The sequence below is a fragment of the Petaurus breviceps genome, unplaced genomic scaffold, assembly GCF_028583685.1.
Source record: "Petaurus breviceps papuanus isolate PSGF00001 unplaced genomic scaffold, PetGlider_PUasm1.0 173, whole genome shotgun sequence".
Taxonomy (NCBI): Eukaryota; Metazoa; Chordata; class Mammalia; order Diprotodontia; family Petauridae; genus Petaurus; species Petaurus breviceps.
The window spans coordinates 11,072,466-11,093,172 of NW_027185759.1; the positions used below are offsets into that span (position 1 = coordinate 11,072,466).

Here is a 20,707-nt window from a genome sequence, read left to right on the forward strand (position 1 = left end):
TCTCTCTCTCTCTCTCTCTCTCTCTCTCTCTCTCTCTCTCTCTCTCTTGTTCTCTCCCTCTGTCCCTCCCATATTTCCGTCTCTGTCCATCTTTCCATTAGGAATGCTTGCCTGTGTTTTTCTGTGGGACATAGACAGAGTAAATGATGACATGTGAGCAGCTTAATGATCAGCTCTAATCCTCCTGAGTGCTTGAGCTGAGTGAGGAATGTCATGGATGAACCCCACTGGTCTTCCTGGTTCCCCATCCCAAGCTATCTCCTTTGACCTTCCAGACAAAGGAAAACATCCCTGAATGACTGTGTTTTCCCCCTCTTCTGATGATTGTGAGAAGCCATGGGACTAGAAAGCATGGGTGAGAGAATTTGATCTGGATGGTTGGTGATGGGGTACTTAGTATCTCTTACCCAGTGAAAAATATGACCAACTCCCTATTCCTGACAGTGACAAACCCCCACTTGCTTTGACTCCTAGATCTCTTAGACATTGGAAAGGACTTTGAGAGGTTGTCTGGGTCCATCTCTCTACCTTCAGTCTTGTGCCACCTGAGCTTCATTAGAGAGATGAGAATCTACATGCATAACCTTTGCTAAAACAGGGAACTCCCCACCATGGATGGCCTTGGAGAGGGGTGGGCAACTTTCTCTGAGCTGAGGGATTGCTCTTGGTCTTCCTCTCTTCAGTCAGCTGACTGTGTAGATGGACTGCAGAATTAGCCTGTTTGGAGTGGGGGTGAAGAGAGAGCGGCTGTGGCTAGCCAGAGAAAGTTCAGTTCCCAATGTCCATGGGCCCACTCGCAGCTGATTGCCCCCTCAGCCTAGTGGCTGTCCTTCCTTCCATTTCCCCCTTCGGGACAGTGGTTTCACACCTGACCAGATGAGTAGGGGCAGGCTGGTGTGGGGGATTTATAACCTAAGGGCATGGGTTCAGAACCTTCTTGTGACAGTTTTTACCTCTGGGACCTTGGACAAGTCACTTTTTGTTATCTCCCCTGTAAATATGAGGGAGATGGTGTAGACCAGGTATTCCTTGAGCTACCTTCCACCCCCTACGTCTCTAATCTAATAAGCATCTAAGACTTTAAGCGGGAATGTGTAGGATACCTCAGTAACCACAGTGCTACCACCCAGGATGCTGAACTCAACCAAGACACTCATCACCCGTTCCTTTCAGAAAATGTGTTGGGCTGTATTTCATGAGTACAAGGCATAGATTTAAACCCTGCCTCTGAGACTTACGAAGTGTAGGACTGTGGGTAAATCCTTTAACCTCTCTTAGTCTCAGTTTCTTTGTCTATAAAACTGGCCAAATAATATCTGTGGAATTTATTTTATAAGAGTCCTTTGAAGATCAAATGATGAAATAGACACAAAGCCCCTTTCAGACCTTTCAGGTCTATTAAGATTTCAGCTAGCTTACTCTTTTATTTACTCTTACTCTCAATCCAGATTTACTCTCTTGGTTGTTGTAGTCATTGTTGTTAAACCCAGAGGAGGTAAGAGTGGCAAAAAGTACAATACATTTGGAGTTGGAGGAGCTGGGTGCATTCCTGAGGCTGTCATTTACTGTGGAACCTTGGGCCTCTGAAGCTTCCTCTGTAAAATGAAAGAGATGGCCAAGATGGTGGCAAGGTTCCTTCTAACTCTAAATCTGTCTTCTTATGAAGCTTACTGCTTCCCAGAGGGCTGAATTCTCATGGCACAAATTCCCCTAAGCCTGGCCACCCATCCACTACTTGCCATCCTTCCCTCCTGTATGCCAGGACCAGTCACTACCTTCTTTTGAGTACCTACAGGGCCATCTTCTTCCTCTGGGTTTTCCATGGGAGAAGAGACAAGCCAGACATCCAATGGCAATCATTAGATCAATCAATTCACAAACATTTTTTAAGCCTTGGTGATATCAAAACAAAAATTATACATTCCTTGCCCTCAAGGAGCTCACAGTCTCTCCAAGAAGATAACATCTATATGTAAAAATGTATGCAAAATATGTATTACACAATTAAATATAGAGCAAATTGGGGAGGGGCAAGATGGACATTAGCAGTGAGGGAGCTCAGAGAACCCTTCATGATCAGATTTCAAACTGGAAGAAAACTCACTTTATAAATAAGTAAAGTGAAGCCCAGAAAGATGCTTCCAGAGGCTTTAGGATTTTAGGAAAATAGGGACAAGGAAGGAGAGCCTTTCTCTGATATTCTCCCTCTCCCATTGACCTAGCCTGACTTTGTGGCCAGTGTGAAATTCCAGAGCTTCAGAGGGTCACACAGTGAATAACCAGGCTGAAGGTTCAGTGCCCAGTGCTGTAAGAAGCGCTTCTGGGTTGAGACATGATTGGAGAAAGCCCTCTGACCTTTAAGGATTTACTGATGAAGGGATAAGGCATAGGATATCCTGGGCTACCTGGCACTGACTCCCTTCCATTCTGTGTAATTGAGTACATGCCCTCAGTCATCAGATGGACACTGTAACGTCATTCCAGGTCTGACATGACTTCTGCTAGCACCTCCATGCCATTCCTGGGGAAGGGGGTGTCAATAGGGCTCAGTCTCTCCCCGAACAGGAGATCTCCCCCTTCCTCCAAGGATAGTTTCTGCAGGAAATATCACTGAGAAAGAGCCTTCACCCAATGCTTCTTTCTCCTGGCTGTACCAGGTTCAGAATGTTACATAGACCCCGAATTAGCCCACTAGGAACTCGGAGTCTAAGGTAGCAGAGGATTTTTCCGTAGAGACTTAGATCTCTAAACCCACACAACCCAGATATTTTTCAAAAGAATGAACAAATAAGCTTTAAGATTCGCCTTTTTCCAAAATTTTCCCTGACTCATCCTATTCCCCAGTGATCGTGTCACTATTATACGTCCCCTCGGTATTTTGTATTCAGATCATACTATGTGACTCTCTCCTTCTTTTATTCACCAGGTATTTCATTCATTCATTTGTTCATTCATTCCTTCATTTGTTCAAACTCCAAGGGCCCATATTGCCTTTAGAACCGACTTCCAGCCCCTCTGTTGGGCCTTTGAAAACCCTTCAAAATCTGATTCCAGTCTTCCTTACCAGATTTAATGCACATGACTCCCCTTTACACACTCTTCGGTTGAGCTGAGTCAACAACAACAAAGACAATAACAATAACTAATATTTACGTAGCACTATAAGATTGGCAAAATGAATGACATGGCCCCAGGCAGATATCTCACCTGGTAACAGACCTATAGAATGTCAAAGCTGGAAGACACACTGAGATCATTTAGTGTAGATGGAGAGACCAGGGAAAGAACGTGACTTGGTCAAGGTCACCCAGCTCCTGAGGGGCAGAGATTGCTGCCCCTGATTGGAATCAGCAGGTGCTGATTCTAAAATGGAATCTGTTCCGAGTGACAGAGAGGTTCAGTGCAGACTCATCACTGCCCTGGAAAAGTCTCCCTCTCAATTAAGTCATTGCTATTACAGGGTGTGTGTGAATTTTTATGCTAGTTATCTTAATTTGGCCCTCACAGTAATTCTGTGACATGGGTGCTCCTATTATCCCCATTTCACAGATGAGGAAACTGAGCCAGACAGTGGGGAAAGAACTTCCTTTACATAGGTTATCTCATTTGCTCTGAGAGTTAGATACTAGTAGTTAGGCATAGAGATGAAGGGACTTGCTTGATTTCAGATTTAACACTAGAAAGAAAGCATTAACAGGGTCCAAAGGAGGTTAAGATCATTTCCATTTGGAAGGGCCTGTTAGAGCTAAGCCTTGAAGGTTGAGTAGAATTCCCAAGGAAGAAGACACAAAAGCAGGGAAATACAGAATGGGCTTAGGGAAGAGAGACTGGTGTCAGTCAGCGGGTGGGTTACATGGTGTTGAAGAGTGTTCTATGAGATGACAAAGGTAGGTGCTGAGTGCAGTCATGAAGGACCTTGAATGCCAGGTGGAAGTCAGGCAGGGATAGCTCTTTCTTCTTCTTTCTAATCCCCAGAGCAGCTTTCCTCATCATGCAGTAGTAAGAGAGTACTAGATCTGGGGGCAGAAAACTTTGGTTCAAATCACAGCTCTCCAAGGTCCCTATTTTCCTCCTCTGCAGATGAGGGCATTGGGCTGAATAACTCCTAATGTCTGTTCCAGTTTTTAATCCCATCCCAGGAGCCAGGGCTATACTCACAAATGTTATTGAAGAGTGGATTATCAGACCTCCTAATGATGCTGCATGTAGCTGGTGTGTCTGGGCTCTGGGCTTAATACAGAGGTTGGTTTGGGCCCACCCTGGGGAAGTGTATGGTCATTGAGTTTAAGTGAAAGACCTTGCCAGCTGGTCCTATCTTTGACAATCATTGGACAATGGAGCTGGAAGAGACTTTAGACATCAGCTAATCTCATCAAACACACAAGGAAACCAAGGCCCAGAGAGGGTGAGTAACTGGCCTAGGATCCCACAGCTGGCAGATGCTGTTCTGCTGACTTTGAAGCCAGTGCCCTTTCCACCCAGCCCTCCCCTTCATCAGCAGCTCGCCACCCTCCCCATGTCTCCTCACACTGCCCAACCTCCTCTCCCGGACGTCCGGGCCATGGGGGATCTGTTTGCTGCTTTCATCCCACTTAATGCATCGAACGATTGATTTGGAAGGCAAAAATCCATAATGGTGCAGGTCTCCATACCTGCAGTATTGCCTGGGTCACATGGCCAAGATTCAGAGCCTTCAGGAAGAGGCAGTCAGACAAAGGCAGTGAGCCGACTTTCCTCCCTCCATTGTTTGATGCTTACAACTGGGAGTATATGTGTGTGTACCAGTGCCTGTCTTGTGCACTGCCAAACAAGAAGTCATTGCATCATGCTCCCTGGGAATTGATGCCCTTCCACAGAGAGAGAGAGAGAGAGAGAGAGAATGTGTGTGTGTGTGTAACTGAGCACAATCAGTAAGTAACCATGAGTGTTGTGCCTTCTTGGAGAGGCCCCAGTTGCAATGAGAGCCCCCTGCTGTTGGGCTGAGAACAACCCCTCAGCAGAAAATCCCCTGGTGGGACTTTGGGTGCTTTTTTTTCCTGAAGCAAAGAAGGCTCTGGGGGAAATAGAGGAAGTGCTTATAAGTATTGGACAGGCTGTGTGGAGAGAGATGAGACTTATTCTGCTTGGTATCAGAGAGCTGAACTAGGAAGTGTGGGTAGAAGCTGCAAACAGAACAGTCCAGGTCCAATTTCAGGAAGAATTTCCTAATGACTAGAGCCACAGCATAGGGGAATTGACTGCCCTGGGATGGAGCAGCTTCCCTCTCACTAGAGACCTCAAGCACAGGAAGTATGACCACTGGTTTGAGGTTTAAGGGGAGTTTGAAATGTAAAAGTAAAAGCAAAAGGCTTGGAAAGTAAAGACTTTTTTTATATTATTATTTCCATTTTATAGAAGAGAAAACTGAGTTTGAGTGAAGTGACTTGTCCAGGGTCCCACAACTCATGTTTCTGAGGCAGGATTTGAACGCAGAATTCTATCCAGTGAGCCACTTCATTTATCCATCAGAATTCAAATCTTGGACATATACTACTATTGGACTAATAAGTTGACTCAGGTTTAAACTTGAAAAGTAAAGGCTAGGCTCTGTCCAGGGTGCTGAGATCCTTTCTCACTGGGGTCCTGGGGTTCTGTGGTTCTGGGGTGGCCATTGTCCTCAGGGGGTGATAGAAAATGATTGTGAAACAGAAGAAGCCTGGGGCTCATACCTTCAGAGCTAGAGGAGACCTCAGAGGTCATACTGCACATACCCTCCTCAGTTCAGGAAACTGAGATCCAGTGAGACTTCGTGCCTAGTCAGGCATGCAGCTATAAATGTAGGAGGTGGGATAGGAACTGGATCCAGCAAGCCCATAGCCAAAACCCCCTCCACCGAACTGCACTGTGTGGGAAGGCCAAGGGGAGGATTAGGGCTGTGTGGGCTGGAGGTTGACCTCCCAGCTTGTGGTAAAGGGCTGGGGGCTGATTGGGCTGTGCTCTGATGCCCCTCTGCCTCCTCCCTAGCTCTCTCTTGGCTGAAGCCTCCCTGAGGGGCTGAGGTGTCTTCTCCTGACCAGCCAATGGGAATGTCAGCTGTCACCAGGCTCACGGAGTCTTGGCACCCGGGCGTGAGTGATGATGAGAGATGCTCTTGGTTCTTCTCTCATCTCACTGTCTTCACTCCAGTTTTCAGGTCATGTTGGTGAGCATCCTGATCCTTTCACAGCCCAATAAAAAGACAGTGTCGATAGCATTTCTATAGCACATTAATGTTTACAAGCTGCATTATCTACGTTATCTCGTTTGATCTTCACACCACTCTGGGAGACAGCTATACTTATTATACCATTTTTAAAGGCAAGGAAACTGAGGCAGACACTAAGCATTTTTCTCAGGGTCACACAGCTAGTTAGTGCCTGACTCAGGATTTGAACATGAGTCTTCCTAATTACAAGTTTAGCCCTTGATGTACTGCACCTCTACCTGAGAAGGCAGTGTGGGGAAGTGAGAAATTCCCTGGCCTTAGAGACAAGAGGCTGAGGTCGGAGTCCCAGGTTTGCCCTGAGACATTGTGTGACCTTGGAGAAGTCATTCTCTGAGCCCCCATTTCCCACAGCTACATCCTCCCTTCTGGGGAGGCCTCTTCCAGTGCCCAGACCATCACCTTATGCACAGGTGAATACTCATGGAATAAGTGAGCAAATGGGGAGCTCAGTATATGCTATAGAACCTTAATGTGCTACAGAAATGCTAGCTAAAATCATAAGCTCTAGACTATTTATCTAACTGAATGGCATAGTCTGAACAACAGGTATTTTTCATCCACTTGCTATTTTTCTGTGTGTATGGTTAGGCCAACCTCTTGCATAATTATGGATCTTAACCAGAAGAGGCTGCAGCATCCCAGAGTTTGATGAGGGATCAATTCTCAGTATGTAAGAAAAGAGGATATTAAAATCATAGGTGGGGTGGGGGTGGAGCTCAGATTTTATTAATGTCAAAGAAAATCTTCCAAAGGAAGAAATCAGCAACTATATCTGCCCACCCAGAGAGATTTTAGCAAATGGTCTTCCATAGAAAACCACATAATTAGTATCACACAACCAGCTCAGAGATGTAGAGAATTCAAGAATTTGTTGCATTTAAAATCTGTTTAAAAAGCATTCATTTGAGTGGAGCAAAATGGCAGCTCAAAGGCTCTGCTCCAGCAGGGCATGTGTTCTAATCCTGTAAGAGTCCTTGAACAAAATAATAGGAATAGATAGCATTTATATAGTGCTTTAAGGTTTACAGACAAACTCATTGGAGCCTCTCAATAACCCTGGTCTGAGATGCTGTTATCTTTATTTCTCAGATAGAGAAACTGAGGCTGAGAGAGGTTAAATGACTTACCCAGGGTTACACAGCCAGTGTCAGTGGCAAGATTTATATGGCTCCAAATCCACGGCTTTTACCTGTTGTTCCACTTAGCTGCCTCTGGGTATAACAGATGACCTTGTCCCACCCTACTCTCATCACTAATGTACGGCAAAGGACAAAACAAGGAGATTATGCTTGCCAAAGATGTTCTCCACCATCATGGAGGAGATGCAGTGCAGAGTCCCAGCCAGAGGAGGGATTCTCTGTGGATAATAGGGTCTTCCAGAGGCTTCTCTTTGTGTGTGACACTGTGCTGATAGTATTAAACCCTGTGACACTGCAGATCTCTGCGGAAGGGACATTGATCTGGCAGCAGATGGTTCTCTAATTAGTGTTACAGTCTTGGAAGAAGGATGATTTCTCTTCTCCCTTCCTCCTCCCCGCCCCAGATTTTGTCTGTATGACACCAAAGTCCCCTTCGTGGTTTGGAGGTGGCCCTGGACTCAGACTCCAGAAGGCAGCCCCTGGGAGCTTAGGCTTTGGATGTCCTTGCAAGCAAGATAGAGCCAGATACAGACCCAGGAGGGGATTGTATGCTTGTTGTCTGCGGACCAGCCCAGCCAGGTTCAGAACCTCATCACTGGGTTGCCTACAAGAGGATACTCTTTTTGGTCACAGCAACTCTCAGAGACTCCTGCTAAGTCATCTAGAGAGGGAGCACTCCAATTGAGGCCACCTCATGACCTGGAAAGTCCAGAAGGTCAAATTTCTATTACCCATCACAAACATGTAACAAAGCACCTTTGTCCATGTGCAGTCTCATTCTGTCCTTACCCACCCCTGTTTTACAGAAAAGGAAATGGGGGCTCACTTAGGATTCAGTGACTGGTCTGAGGGCACTGAGGAGGTGCCCACAGGACTGGACCCCACTGGCCCCATGGCCAGAGCTTGGGGCACCATTGGGAGCACTGCAAATGGAGCCACGCTCCCTTCCTCCCTTCTCCTTTTCTGGCTGACTCCCCTCCTCCCATTCCCTTTCTCTCTTCTTTCACTTGTCTTCCTTCACTCTCTCCTCCCCATCTCCTCTCATTGGTCTTCAATCTTCCCTTCCCCTTTGCCCTTCTTGCTCTTTTTCTCTTCTCTCTCTCTTCCATCTCACTCTTTCTTTTTCCTCTTCTGTCCCTGTTATGCTTTATCTGTCTTTGATTATGTCACTGCATCTTTGTCTCTGTCTCTCAGTGTATCTGTTGCTTTGTCTGTCTCTGTCTCTATCTGCCTCTGCCTCTCTCTGTCTCTCTCTTCCTCTGATTCTCCTTTCTCTTTCTTTCTTTCTACTTCTCTGTCCTGTATTTATTTCTGTTTCCCTCTTCCCCTCCCTCTCTTTGTATCTGTGTCTCTCTTTTCAACTCTTTCTCCCTTCCTCTCTCTGTCTCTATTTCATATTTCTCTCTACATGTCTCTACCTTCTCGTCTCTCTCAATCTCTCTATGTGTCTCTTTTTCTATCTTTCTCTAGTTCTTTGTCCATCTCTGCTTTTTTAATATCTCTCAATTTCTCTGTTTCTCGGTCTCTGTCTTTATGTATATTTCTCTCTCTTCCCCCCCATCTCTCTGTCTGTCTCTCCCTCTCCCTACCCCTACCCCCAGTCATTTTCACATCAAACTTCATGCCTGATGGATAGATGGATGCACAGATATTTACCTTATGCTGCCATTACTTCTCTCCATTGAGTGAGCCACCTCCCTCCCCTCTCACCACTTGGCCAATCTGTCTAATGCTGAAAAGTCCATGTTCTTCCTCAGCTCTGGCCCTCGGTTGGCCATCACTCATCCTGGGTTTTGAGCCTGCCTCTCCTGCCAGGTGTGAGAGAAAAGTCCCTGGAGAGACGCCAAGCCATTACAGCTAATTAACTACTTTTAGCCAATTTTTTCTTATCAGACAGGCTTTTGCTAACAATGGCAATCGTTGATTTGTCCAGAATCATTTTCTAGTAAAACTAATGATGCCGTGTCACAGCCAGAGACATTTTGCAAGCTTCCTGAGGAGAGAGCTCTCCTTTGCCTTTAGAAGAGATGGGCCTGTGAATTTAGGCTGAGAGAGAAACCCCTCAGATTCCAGGAGGGACTAAGAAGTGCGGGAGGGCATGAAAGGAGGGAGGTGCAACAAAAGCAGTGTTTGCATTTAATACCTGTTAACAGTAGAGGAAGCCAGAGCAGATCTGCAGTTCACACACACAGTGCCTTGGAGTGATATTCTGTAATAGCAATGACTTAATTGACAAGGAGATTTTTCCAGGGCAGTGATGAGTCTGCACTGAACCATTCACTCGCTGAGAGCAGATTCCATTTTGGAATCACCACCCACTGCATCTCTGCCCCTCAGGAGCTAGGTAACCTTGGGCAAGTCACTGGCTTTCCTGGGCCTTGGTCTCTTTGTCTGTAACACAAGGAGGTTGCACTAAATGATCTAGGTGGTGTCTTCCAGCTTTGACATTCTGCAGGACTGTTACCAGGTGAGATGTCTGACTGGGCTCAGGAGTGCAGTCCATGGCTATGAAGTAGACCAAAGCTAACCAGCCCACACCAGCTTGTTTTAACCTCATCAGGGTCTTGATAAAAACCAACAGGAACAGCTTGGATCGGACCTAGAGCTGGTACATATTGGGGTTAGGATCCTCTCTCTCACACCTCCTGTGTGCTTCTGGGCAAGCCATTTCCATTTGTCTGCCTCAGTTTTTTCAACTGTAAAATGGGAATGATGATAGCACCCACCTCCCAGGGCTATTGTGAGGATAATTTTATTTTTTTTATAAAGATATGATTTGTAAGGCTTTTTGCGAACCTTAAGGCACTAGGCAAATGCCGTGATAATTATGAAACTCATCTCAGGACTCTCTGTCTCATGTCCTGCTGTGCTTTTCTTGTCTGTGCCTGCTTGTGTACCCATAGCCTGCCTTGGGCACCAGGGTCATCTTGTTCATGATGGAGTATCACCTCTGGCTAGGTAGCTTAGGGAGAGAAGTGAAAAGACTGCATGTGTAAATGAAGTGACGGCAGCTCCAGGGGTAGGACTTATACTGGGGAGTGTGTGTGTGTGTGTGTGTGTGTGTGAGAGAGAGAGAGACAGACAGACAGACAGAGACAGAGAGACAGAGAGAGACAGAGACAGAGAGACACAGAGAGAGACAGAGACACAGAGAGAGACAGAGAGAGAGAGTGAAAGGGGATGGGAGTGTGAGAAGAGCTGGCAACGTTGGGGTAGACCAAGTGTGAGTCTAGGGACCACCTGTCTTCTACACACTCTGCCTCTGCAAGAACCCTGAAAGAGATGGGACACTCAGACAATGAGGGATTGACTCACATAGCTCTAAGTGTGTTTCCCTTCCAGGGTAATCTCAACCATAGGATGCCAATTTAAGTCTGGAGGCTTGTATAGCTTCCTGGAGGAAGATGGGATTCATTGGAAAGAAAGGGGGGTTGTCTTGATTGTATATTAGCATTTGTGAGTCTTTGGGATTGGATTTTCTCTCTCTCTCTCTTTCTCTCTTATTTTCTCTCATCCTTATTTCTCACATAAGGAAACTGAGGCCCAAAGAGAGGGAAAAAAAGTGGTATCAGTCTATCAGATTTAAAGGACATGTCTCTCTCTGAGGTTAACAATCTGTAAACTGCTTTGGATAGAATGTTCTTTATATGAAGCTAATTAATTTATTTGAAAGCATTCACTAAGGCTTACTATGTACCATGACCTGTGGTAGACGTTGAAGATAAAAATACAAAAAAGCAAGATAGCTCCTGTCCTCCAGGAGCTTACAATATAATGTGCAGACTCATTGGGAATTGGTGGCCAAGGAAGGGAGCATGGATCTGATGGTGAGCAGACCTATAAAGAAATAGAGCCCATAGCAATATAGTCCAGGTGCAAGGCCAGATGTTCTGGTCTGGAGATGGCTAGATACAGTGATCTAGATGACTTCACACACATTCCCCAATTAAGACAGCTTATTCTCAGAGCAGTAGCTCCAAAATTAAATGGATTAAAATTTCCAGGGATTAAGGATATGGTATTTGGAAGACCAATGATCCTAGTGGGAAGAAGCAGTAGGGTATGGCAAATGCCCTTATTTAGAAGGAGTTTGTATGTTTCCTTGGAAGCATCAAAAATGTGTCTATAAATTATGCAACAAAATAATATCTAGGTAAATTATAGCTACAGCATTCTCCTAATCTGCCAGTTTATTAACCCCATAAAATGGCAATGAGGTTAGTCTGAAACCCATTCTGGTTCTTAGCAATCCCTACTTCTCTTTCTAAATGCTCACGAGTCACCCAGTATTTTGTCAGGTTTTCAAGAAATCAATCTCACTGATTTATGCAGACTCCATCCTCTTCCTTTTTTTAAGCAGGAGTGGGGTGAGGGATGAAGGGGGGAGATTTATTTGCCCCGTACATTCTCATTTGCCATGATTTTTCACTGATTGTGATCATATCCACCAGTCTTTTCAATATATTAGGAAAGAATTCATCTGGGTCCAGTGACTTGAAAGTATTGAAAGTACTTATGTATTCTCTTGCCATATTCTTACTTATTTGAGATTTTTTAACTCCCTGTTCTTACCTTTCTGAAGATAATTCTGCTTTTCAAAAAGCCAAATAAGAATTGAATAGTTTTATGTTCTCTCTTCTTATGTTATTATACCCTGTTGACATCAAGTCTATTACCGCCCTATTTCTACATCTACATTTTCTACCTTCTTCTATTTTGATTTGTGGTTCAAAAATACTAATTCTCTTCCCAGATATCATCTTTGCAACTGGTTATTTACATCCTAAATGCTCCTTTATCTTCTAAAGGCCATTCCTTCATCTGGTAACAGGAGTAATATGCTGTTTGGACTTCTGTTTTGGCAAACAATAATTTGTTCTGGTCGAGGAAATTATATTAGAGAGACAAAGAATATTGAGATGACAACAATAATGTGTAGACAAATCAAGCATATCAATGCTTTGATTTTTTTTGTGTGTGACTATTTTTTTCCAGTCAGTATTTTCATTAGCTCTTTTCACATGCCTTAACATGTTAAAGTCAATGTATTGGATGCCAGAAACCTAAAAAATTATCATTGGTCATTCATCAAGGAAACTTCTTTGGAGAATTTAAAAAAATCAAGAGCGTTCATGCCCAGGTTAATGGCTCAGTGTCTACATGTCGTGCCTATGATACTGGTGTTTACATGGCCATCCTAAATGGATTTATAATGCTTTGTATATTATACGTGCTTACTAAATACTTGTAGAATAGATGGTTGCATAACAAATGAAAAACCTGAGAGACAGAGTTTCTGACTAATTAATGTTCAATTTATTAATTAGGCTAGCTAATAATCAACAAATTAATGGTCAGTGGTTTATTTCAGGTAATAAAAAATAAAGCCGTGGAGACAGTGAATGCTTTAAATACCTTTGGAAAAGGGGATGTTCCAACAGGTAAAAACCAATCCTGATTGGTGAACAGTTAATGAGGAGATAGGCTAAAAGTCTTCAGCTCCTCCTGTGGAGAATGTGGCTTATTCATGAGACTCAGCCACCTCCAGCACTCTGGACAGAGGAACCCACCTCCACCCAGACCTCTCTGGTTGGTTTTCTTCTTCATGAGCTGGATCACCTTAAACTCCAATGAGGGGGTGTAAGGACATGGGCTTATTGCTTTGGGGCAGGAATTCACCTAGATTAAATTCTGGTTACACTCTAAATAAAGGTAAGGTCTCCTAGTTGGGTTTCCCAAGTATTAGGACAATTTCTTCTATTAGTCATGTCCTGCAGTGACTGGCTGACTTACAGGGGCTGGGTGCTAAATGAGAAAATAAAGGATAAAAAATGGATTCTAGTTTAATAATTGGTTATTAATATAATAGAAAATAATAATTTTCTCTCAGAAGGATGCATGTATGCATGGCATATGGGCCAGTCAATGAATATTAAATTTTTGAGGTTTTCTAAAGGTAAGAATTACTGTTTCAAGTGCCAATGGGCTGATGGAGATAACAAGTGATTTTTTCGATATGCTATAGCAACTTGGATTTACTCTACCCATTAATGAGCCGTAGCTTGGTATAGTGGATGAGTAGGCCTTTGGTTAGGAAATCCTAGGTTCAAGTCTTACCTCTGACACATCCTGGTTCTGTGACTCTGGGCAAGTCACTTAACTTCCTAGTGCTTAGGGCAACTTCTTATGAATCTGAATTGCAGGGAAGATGCCAACATGCATTAGTGGGTTTCCCCATTTGGACCTTCCCTATACTCATGACGTCCCAAGCCTAGACCTTCCTATTCCAACTTTTTCCTCATTGAATTTGCTTACACAGTGTTTCACTGGGTTCTCCACATTTCCTTTTGAATGCATGAGCATTAGGTAGGCATGAATGGATTGGAATCTACATCAGTAGAGGAAACATACCAATCAGTGAGCTCACAGATCCATTGACATGTAGAGCATCTGAACATCAAAAGTGACCAGGGATGACTAAGGCCAGCAGGGGCAGGGAACCATGACACAGAAGATGACTGCAAATGACAAGAATTCTCTCCACTCCCTAGACCCGCTCTCTTCCTCTTGCCCTTGTCACAGGATCTGTAACATTCCCATAATTGTCCATAGAAGGAGGAACCTACAGATACAGGAGAGAAGGACAGCTCTGGGACATGTTGGCAGGCACTAGAATCACAGGCTTAGACCTGGCTAGGAAGGGGCTTAGGGCTCATCTAGTCTGATTTCATCATCTCACAGATGAACAAACCAAGACTCAGAAAGGGGAGTGACTTGCCTGGCATCACACAGGGAATATGACCTTGGATTATTCATAGTTTTAGTTATTCACCCATTTAGAGTCAGAAAACACCTTTGAGGTCATGGAACTGAGCTAGGATTTGAACTCAGGTCCTCTGACTCCTAATACTCCCTGTTCTACACTGCCTCTGTTCTCACTGCTACTGAGTCTGTGACTCTTAAAGGCATAGATGGACCCAAATCTGGAAGTCAAGGCTTGCTTTTTCTCCATTTTTAAAGACAATCACCATTCTGCTACTTTCCTTGTTCCCATAGAAGATAACGGCTCATAATATAACCCATTTATTAGGCTAGCACCAACAAGTCCCTGGGAATTATAACACCAATAATATAAGCACTTACATGATTTGAAAGTGCTTTACAAATATCTCATAGTAATTTAAGCAAGCATTTTCCTCTCCATTCTTTGACTAGCCCAAGTGCTTAGCAGGCTCAAATCTACAATGGCTACTGTTCACATCAAGGGAAGAGTCTTGCATCCACTTCCTTTGCCCAAAGTCTGCAACTGACCAGTGCTCCCCCTGACTCTCCATCACCAGGGCTCAGTTTTGCTCGTATGCCATCAAGTAGACTATCAAAAGGGCAAAGAAAGAACTTGGGGGGTGGGAGTTGTAACTTGTCACCTAAAATAGAAATGTGCTAAAACTAGAAGATGGGTTATTTTTTCCTTTTTCAACTTTGTAAGCATTTATTTCCATATGAAAGCAGAGAATTTAGTGAGAAGCTTTAGTGCTGATCCAGGGGAAAATACCATCTCTGCTGAAAGGCATCTTGGCTGGCAGCTGACTGTGGAAGCTGGCACAACACAAGAAATTTCTAGACTCTGGACTCAGGGGAGAGATAAAGAAACTGGGGGAAAATATACAAAGACAAAGCCTGAGAGAGGAGAAAGCAAACTAGGATAGAAATCAGGGCACCTGGGTTTCAAGTTCTGGTACTACCATTTGCTCATTGTATGACCTTGTGAGCCACTTTCCCTCTCTGGGCCTCAGTCTTTTTATCTATGAAAAGAGTGGTGGGAGAGAATACTGATTTCTATGGTCCTGCCAGCGCTGAAATTCCAATCTTTTTAATTTTCAACTTCAATAAGCCTTTACAAAGTACCTACTATGCACCAGGAACTATACCAGGCTCTGGGAATAGGAAGGCAATTCCACCTTGTGTGAGGGAGATGGCACAAAGAGCCAACTTGGAATAATTAATAATAACAATAACAACAGCTGATGTTTATGTAGCACTTTGAGATTGACAAAGCATTTTTGTGTGCTTTTCTTCATTTGATTATCCAATAAATGGGGAAAAAATAGCCTAGGTATTATTTTCCTGATATTATAAATGAAGAAATGGAGGCTTAAAGCTGGGAAGTGACTCCTAAAGCCTTGCAGTAATTCACTAGTAAGAGGCCAAGCTGGGAACTGACCACAGGTGTCTCCCTGCTCCAAGACCTTTCTGGTACACCAAAGAACTCTTCATTTTGATGTGTGGTATGGAAGTGATCACAGGCACACACACACATATACACACACACATATGTACATACATGGATCTGAGAGAGGACTTGAATTTGATTCCTGCTTTCTCTCTGTCTCTCTGTCTTTCTCTCTCTGTGTCTCTGTCTCTTTGTCTCTTGGTCTCTCTCTGTCTCTCTTTCTTCCCCTCCCTCCCCCTCTCTCTTATTTCATCCATGGCCATTGCATGTTCTCTCTGAGGATGCAGGTTGCAGTCCCATCCTGTGTAACTCTCATCAATATACTCCCAGGGGACAGAGACAGCTATAAAAGTGCTAGCTATTGCTCCATTCTAATTATGATTCCCTTGGCTCTGTTGTTCTGAGAAGTCCATGCATGTCACCGCCCCTTCCCTTATCATTTACCTGAGAGAATAGTAATGGCTTCTTAGTCTGGGAACAATATTGAAAAGCTAAGTCAAATGATATTTAATTGTATATATTATGAAACAATGTTGAAATATCATATTTTATCTCAACATAAAATGACATATATGTAGTATTTGCAAAGCTCAAAGCACTGTATAAATACCAGCAGTTGTTATAAGGTCATACAGAGCCCTCATGTTAGGAGAGAGTAGGGCTTATCACTGACCACAAGAAGCTTACCATCTGATGAACCTGATACCTTCAGAAAAGGACGCAATGGCATCTTCTCAGCTATTTAACTCACACAAGCTCCTTTCCGCCACTCAGTAATAGCCACAGACTTCTCAAGAGGCTTTTCTAGTGGGAGTGATATTTAAGAAAGAAAGAAAGAAAGAATCCAAGACTTGCCAAGTCATCTCACACCTGTCCAAGGCTTTAATTGTTAACAAGTGATCATTCAACCTTAGAGATCTCTAGGGTGTTTGTATGCATATACATATGGTGGGGCTGGGGGGAGGGACACCCATCACTTCTTGCCTTCCATAGAGCCTTATACGTAGTAGATGCTTAGTAAATTCCAGAATCACAGATTATGGGAGTTTAGAGGGCCATCTAGTCTGATCCAATTGGACAGAAATCTCTACTATGACATACCCATCCTACCTCTGTTTAAAATACTCCAAGGAGGGGAAATGATATTTTATGAATTGAGTTGAAGTGAATTCCACACTTGAGACAGTTCTGGCAGGTTTGAGCAACTCATGTGTGGGTGCACGCGCACACACACACGCACACACACATACACACACACACACTCCAGTGGCGTTCCATTGCTTTCAGGAGCAAATACAAAATCCTTTGTTTCACATTCAAAGCCCTTCATAACTCAATTCCTTCTTACCTTTCCAATCTGCTCCTGCCTTCCACCCCCTTGTGTATCTTGGGTCTAACAAGGCTGGCCTCCTGGCTGTTCCACAAACTAGACCCTCTGTCCTTTAGCTCTAGGTATTTTCTCTGGCTGCCCATCCCCCATGCCTGGAATGCTCTCCATCCTCATCTTCACCTGCTGACTTCCCTCACTTCTATAGGCAGTCATTCCCAGTCCTTTGAAATCTAGTGCCTTTTCCCTCTTAAATATTTATTTTTGTTTCTATTTATCCTGCATATGGCTTTTATGTACAAGTCTGTTACTTGTCTCCCCCACGGAGCTCTTTGAGGGCAGAAACTGTTTTTTCCTCATTTTGTAGCCTTAGTGCTTAGGACAGTGCCTGGTACATAGTAGGTGCTTAATAAATGCTTAGTGACTGTCTAAATGAGTTCTAACTGTCAGAAAATGTGTTCTTTTACAAAGCCTTGATTAGGCTCTTGCAAATTCCGTCTGTCATTCCTGATTCTGCCTTCTGGGGCCAAGCAGAAAAAGGCAGATCCTTTTCCATATGATAGTCCATCAGTCAACAAGAATTTATTATGTTCTTGCTATGGTCTGGGGGACAAATCTTAGTTCAGCTCCTTGCTACCTGTGTGACCTTGACGAAGTCACTTAAATTCTCTGGATCTTTTTCTTCAGCCATGAGATAAATGTGTTGGGCCAGTTGACTTCTAACATCTCATCAGCTCTAAATCTGTGTTGTGATTTCTCTGAGTTTCATTTTTCTTATCTGTAAAGTAAGGAGGTTGGATTAGATGACCTCTGAGGTCCCTTCTATTTCAAAATTTATGATTCTATTATTGCTTGGGACTTCAGATTTCTTATCTGAAAAAGGAGGATATTGGTCTATTCACATCTAAAGTCCCTCTGAATTCAAATCTATGAATCTATGACATAAATATCTCTTTAGCTTACTACTTCCTGGTCCATCCTCCTCATTCTCCCCTCTTCCCACCAATTTAACATGGTTGATCCTTGGATCTTAGCCCAGACCTTAATTAATTTTTCAGAATTTCATCTCCATTTAATAAAAAGCTGTTCCTTAGGCTAAGGCACACAGCAGTCCATATTAGAGGGAGAGCATACATCATGCCCTTCTCCTCTTTCTCTATCCATTCTTCACTTCAGGCAGCAAATAAGAGAAGCAGTGTTCACTTATCTGGCATCATGTGGTATTATTAGGACAATCATATCTGACCTTCCTACCTTACAGGAATATCAGAAAGGGTCAAACCAGATACTGTTTGAGAAAGTTTCATGAAAACAGTGGGATGAACTGCAACAGAAAAGTCAAATTGACAAAGTGATGTGATTGTGTGATGGAGAGTTCTATGATTTTGGAATTTGGAGCACGTGGGTGAAGGAGGGCAGGCCTGGGTGCAAGACTTTAGTATAATGTGGTATACACCATGAAGATGCTGAACAATTCTGAAGGGGAGGAACTCAGATAGAAGAGTCCAGAAAAGGAGGTGAGAGAATCCCAAAACCAGGCCTATTTTTAAAGGATTTTTTAGCAAAAGTATTAGTATTAGTAAGAACATTTAGTACAAAACTCCCTCCAAGAAAGCCCTGCAGTTCACTTTCCCACAGTCTATGGGAAGAGCAGGCTTAAATTTAGGTCTATTAGGGTAGTAAGACACACATGACGAAAATATGAGCATCACCTATTTTCTTTTTTCCCACTTAATAGTATTTTTCCAATTATATGAAATGATAGTTTTCAATATTTACTTTAATAAAAAATTGAGTTCCAATTTTTTTCTCCCTCCCTCCTCTTGCCCCTCTCCAAGACAGCAAGCAATCTGATATAGGCTATACATGTACAAGCATGTTAAACACATTTATTTCCACATTAGTCATGTTGTGAAAGAAGGATCAGAACAAAAGGGAAAAACTGAGAAAGAGAAAACAAAAAAGAAAAGAGAAAATAGTCTGCTTCAATCTTCATTCAGATTCCATAGTTCTTTCTCTGCATTTTCCATTATGAGTCTTTTGGAATTGTCTTAGATTCTTGCACTGCTGAGAAGAGCTAAATCTATCAAAGTTGGTCATTGCATAATGCTGCTTGTACTGTGTACAATGTTCTCCTGGTTCTGCTCACTTCACTCAGCATCAGTTCATGTAAGTCTTTCCAGGTTTATATGAAATCCACATGCTCATTATTTCTTATAGAAAAAGAGTATTCCATTACATTCGTATACCACAACTTGTTCAGCCATTCCCCAATTGATGGACATCTCCTCAATTTCCAATTTTTGCCACCACAAAAAGAGCTGCCATAAGTATTTTTGTACATGTGGATCCTATTCCTTTTTTAATGATCTCTTTGGGTGACAGCCCTAGTAGTGGTATTACTGGATTAAAGGGTAGGGCATCATCTATTTTATTCTCCAATTTTTAAAACATTTTTATTTAAAGATTTGAGTTTCAAATTCTATTCTTCCCTCCCTCCCCTCTCCCCTTCCTGAAATGGTAAGCAGTCAGATATAGGTTATACATTTCCACATTAGTCATTTTTGTACAAGAAAATTTGAATAAAAGAAAAAAGAAAGAAAGAAAGTGAAAAATAGCATCTTTCAATCTGTATTCAATCAATTAGTTCTTTTTCTGGAGAAGATAGTATGCATCATCATTTGTCTTTTGGGATTGTCTTGGATCATTGTATTGCTGAAAATAGCTAAGTCATTCACAATTCCTCATCGAGCAATACAGCTGTTACTGTGTATGACATTCTCCTGGTTCTATTAACTTCATTATGCCTCAGTCTGAAATCATCCTAATTATCATTTCTTATAGCACAATAATATTCTTTTACAATCATATTCCACTGCTTGTTTAGCCATTCTCCAGTTGATGGGCATCCTTTCGATTTTCAATTCTTAGCTACCACAAAAAAGAGCTGCCATAAATATTTTTATACAGATGGGTCTTCCCCCTTCCTTTTTTGGATATCTTTGGAATATAAACCTAGCAGTGGCATGACTGGATCAAAGGGCTTACAGAGTTTTATAGCCCTTTGGGCATAGTTCCAAATTGCTCTCCAGAAAGGTTAGATTAGTTCACAACTCCACCAACAGTGTCCCAGTTTTCCTACATCTCCTTCAACATTCAGCATTTTCATTTTTTTGCTATATTAATCATGCTGATAGATATGAGGTGGTACCTCAGAGTTGTAACTTTCATTTCTCTGTTGATTTAGAGCACTTTTTTATATGACTATAGATAACTTTGATTTCTTGGTCAGAAACTGCCTGTTATATTCTTTGATGCTTTATTAATTAGGGAATGACTTGGATTTTTAAAAATTGGCTCAGTTCTCTATATATTTGAGAAATGAGGCTTTATCAAAGATACTTGTTACAATTTCCCCCTCACCCCCACCCCAGTTCTCTGCTTTCTTTATCATTTTGGTATCATTGGTTTTGTTTGGGCAAAAACCTTAAAATTTTATATAATCAAAATTATATATTTTGCAATGTTCTCTATACCTTGTTTGGTCCTAAATCTTCTCTCATCCATAAATTTGACAGATAAACTATTCCATGTTCTCTTAATTTGCTTATGGTATCACCCTTTATGTGTAAATCATGTACCCATTTTAACCTTATCTTGGTATACTGTGTGAGATACTGGTTTATACCTAGTTTCTGCCATACTGTTATCCAGTTTTCCCAGCAATTTTTGTCAAATAATGAGTTTTTGTTCCAAAAGATTCAATC

General features: G+C 42.6%; 1 protein-coding gene across 16 annotated transcripts in view; it reads left to right on the forward strand.

The window, feature by feature from the left end:
* The window catches only part of KIF1A (kinesin family member 1A), a 187,690-nt gene that overhangs the window by 2,479 nt on the left and 164,504 nt on the right, over positions 1–20,707 (forward strand). The window lies entirely within an intron of this gene.